This window comes from Rhagoletis pomonella, unplaced genomic scaffold (genome assembly GCF_013731165.1).
Source record: "Rhagoletis pomonella isolate Grant_MI unplaced genomic scaffold, Rhpom_1.0 Rhpom_scaffold_00005, whole genome shotgun sequence".
Classification (NCBI taxonomy): domain Eukaryota; kingdom Metazoa; phylum Arthropoda; class Insecta; order Diptera; family Tephritidae; genus Rhagoletis; species Rhagoletis pomonella.
Genome location: NW_023458559.1, coordinates 14,047,670 through 14,050,784, shown reverse-complemented (window position 1 = coordinate 14,050,784; position 3,115 = coordinate 14,047,670). Strand labels below are relative to the sequence as shown.

Sequence of the window (3,115 nt, the reverse complement as noted above, 5' to 3'; positions counted from 1 at the left end):
CTTTTAGGTGTGCTCGTCCTTAAGTTATTTGTTTTTGTTATTTTTTTTTTATGGCCTTATAACAATTATATTCAACAATTTTTATGAGCTCGAGGCCGTATTAAGTGCAAACTTATTGTGGAAAAGCAACAATAATTTGAAATAAATAATATAAAAAAAAACTTTTTAATATACAACGCTTTTATAAATGGACTAAAAAGTAGAAAATAATATTTCTCAGTCCCATAGAATTTGTTTTGATAACTTTTGATTTTGAAATTTTAGCAAAAGTCATTATAAACAATCTATGAAATTGAAAATGAAAAACGTGGAGCGCATGCAATACAAAGCATTCGATTTAATTGACAATAGTCAAACTACATAACGTAGACCTAAAATTTCTACAGCGAAAGTAGAACTTTGAAATCGATTTTAAGCGGTCGTTATTCATATACCCACATACATACATACATATACTACTTTTCATATCAATTCAAGTGTATTACATGCGCCCCACGCTTTTCATTTTCAATTTCATAGATTGTTTATAATGACTTTTGCTAAAATTTCAAAATCAAAAGTTATCAAAACAAATTCTATGGGACTGAGAAATATTATTTTCTACTTTTTAGTCCATTTATAAAAGCGTTGTATATTAAAAAGTTTTTTTATATTATTTATTTTCTACTTTTTAGTCCTGTCTGAATAAAATTTTGCAATAGATATTAAAATAATTCAACGATATTAATAGAAAGGTGCACACACATGCATTTACATATGTATGTACATACAAACGAGCACCAATTAATTTTATTTAAAAAAATGGCGTGTCGTCTATTTCCGCTGTAGCAAACGTAGTACATAGGGCGACATCTAGATGTCATCAACCTCGCCCTATTCACTACAGATGTCGCCCTATGCACTATGCTTTTTTATAGGAACTTTTCAAAGCAAAGGTTTTATGGTGTCGGACACACAACATTGAAAGTTTCTGGATCCACAACATTGAAAGTTTCTGGACACACAACATTGCAAGTTGATAAAAGCGTTGTAAAAATGGTAGAAGTGATAGCTATTTCGTAAATCACCACATTTCCTCGTCAGACTTCTTTCAGTAGGATTCGAACCGACGATCACCACTGACTCAGCCAGTTGCCTACGCACTGTGCTAAGTTTGTCTTGTTTATTCTTGTTGCTTATTTTCCACTACTTCACTTTGCTAAGCCAACTACAATCAAGCGCAGCTATTCCGCTGCAATTCACTTGATCATGTGGTTGGTGGTTTTGTTGGTTTTTGTTAATATTTCTATTATTAGAATGTTTAACTTTTAGGTGTGCTCGTCCTTAAGTTATTTGTTTTTGTTATTTTTTATGGCCTTATAACAATTATATTCAACAGTTTTTATGAGCTCGAGGCCGTATTAAGTGCAAACTTATTGTGGAAAAGCAACAATAATTTGAAAAAATGGTGGAAGTGATAGCTATTTCGGAAATCACCACATTTCCTCATCAGACTTCTTTCAGTAGGATTCGAACCGATTCGAAACCGGCTAAAAAGTCGTTTATGATAGCCGTCTACGATTCGTTTTCGAGTACTTTTTCGCTTGAAATTGTCGATCGCCTACGAACAGTCGTAACCGGATCGAAAAAGCATTCGTATGCGAATATTATATATTATAAAAATTGTGGTTCAAGAAAAATTTCCAACAGAATGAAAATTTTTTCTTGTGCTACCAAATTACTACAAGCCTCGTGCTTTTATTTTTTTTTTGTTTTATCGTTTACGAGCCTTTTTCTAACTTTTCGCCGATCGAGAATCCATCGTAAAACATAATATTCGTAAAATGTACGTTTTCTTGCTGGCTGGGTTGTTTTTCTATACGATTACTTTCTGAAAATGTTTGCGTGTATACTTATATATATAATATATGTAATTAAAAAATTTTAGCTACCATTTTTAGCCACAACGACTTTTTTTAGCTCTTTTTTAGCCCTTTTTTAAAAGGAATTTGGCTACCACTAAAAAGATTCGCGGCAACACTGGTGCCAATTACGTTTGAATGAATTTGCGTTCGCTTTGTTACGCTCTCGCATGTATTTGCATGTGATGCTTACGCTCTTTAAGCAGGCGCTCACTCTCTGTCCATGCTTGTATATGAGCAAATTTCATGATGCAATAATACAAGGTGGTATCAGTTGTGACAGCTCGATTTGACACTGCCTTAGCTCAGTAGAATGTGAAGAAAAACGGGAAGAAGTGAATACCCATATAGGGGAAAAATATAAAATTTCACATTTTCTCCTAAACAAAATTTGCTTTTTTATAGTAAATTCGTTATGAAATGAAATAAAATAAGATAAACGACCTTTTTAAGAAAACAAAGTGTGTATACTGAGAAAAAATAAAAAAACATTCAACTATATTAATGGGCAAATAATAGTTAAAGAAGTAACACTGTTTCACGTAAGGCAGTCAATATGGCAAATTTGACATCGATATAACTGTTGCCAACTTTGTGCCTTTCGCAAGAAATTAAGTGCGTTTAGGGAATTAAAAGGCGAAAATTGTTTAGTTTAGCGCTTGTTTTGTTCTTTGGTGCTCTTTTCAAGGCAATTTTATAATAAAAACGTGATTCTATGGTGACATTGTATTTGACTTACACATATGTTAGTGTTTGGCCGAGCTTCCCCTCTGGATAATATGCTCCAAGATAATCGCAATTTTTCACACAGTCTCTATCACGGAATCCATAGAATATTCTGCTAATTAGCTGGGTGTGCGCATTTGTACAAAAGTAAGCAATTGCATGAAAATAAAGCCTCTAGAAAAACCAAGTTTTGGAAATTGTTTTACGAATAAAAAAACATTTTTCAAATTAAATTTATTAAATTGATTAACTGCGCATAGTTGGAAATATTTACAAGTTTCATTGTGTGATTACTTAAAATATTTGAACATACAGCTTTATACGCGAAAATACCATTAAACACAGCAACACAAGTAAGAAGTAAATGTCTTGGTTGTTTACCCAACCCGTCTATAGTTTCCTTAATAATCTCAGATTGGTTCTGTGATAGAAAACTTTCGGTGTACGCTTAGAAAAGACACAAACCTAAAGACAAAGTAATAAACAAT

The 3,115-nt window shown here is 32.4% G+C and overlaps 1 protein-coding gene across 1 annotated transcript in view; it reads left to right on the top strand.

The window, feature by feature from the left end:
• Positions 1–3,115, top strand: part of LOC118740007 — a 6,617-nt gene that overhangs the window by 916 nt on the left and 2,586 nt on the right. The window lies entirely within an intron of this gene.